Genomic DNA, 517 nt, shown 5'->3' on the forward strand with positions numbered 1-517 from the left:
CTACGCGGAGCTCCGCGCGCCGGCCGCCATCCGCCGCCCGCCGCCGCGAGCTCCCCCTCGCGAGCGCCCATGAAACGACGGGAAGAAGAGGCCCCGCCGTCGCCGGATCCGCGCGGGCTTCGCCCGGCGGAGCCCACCGGCGACGGCGAGGGGAGTGTGTGGAAGGAGGGCGCGCGGTGGACGGGGCTGAGCCGCCGCTCGTGTCGCCCCAGGGAGGGAGCGACGCGAGGGCTGGATTTGCATTGCTTTTTGGTGCTGTCAGGATTGGCACTTGGGAGTGGGACTGGAACTGCAATAGCTGCCTGGTGCGTCAGCCACGCAAAGGGCTCCTCCGTTCCTCAACCTGAAAGTGCTTGGAGTTGGAGAGCCCGCAAACATTGTGCACCCCGTACCAAGTTTGTTTCAACCTCAGTCCTTTATATTAATTGTATTTACTACACGTTTATGCAAGCAAAATCAAACAAATGAACTGAGCAAGGAATAACAAAATTTGGCCAATGCCTATTAAGGGATCTTC

The sequence above is a fragment of the Triticum dicoccoides genome, chromosome 3B, assembly GCF_002162155.2.
Source record: "Triticum dicoccoides isolate Atlit2015 ecotype Zavitan chromosome 3B, WEW_v2.0, whole genome shotgun sequence".
Taxonomy (NCBI): domain Eukaryota; kingdom Viridiplantae; phylum Streptophyta; class Magnoliopsida; order Poales; family Poaceae; genus Triticum; species Triticum dicoccoides.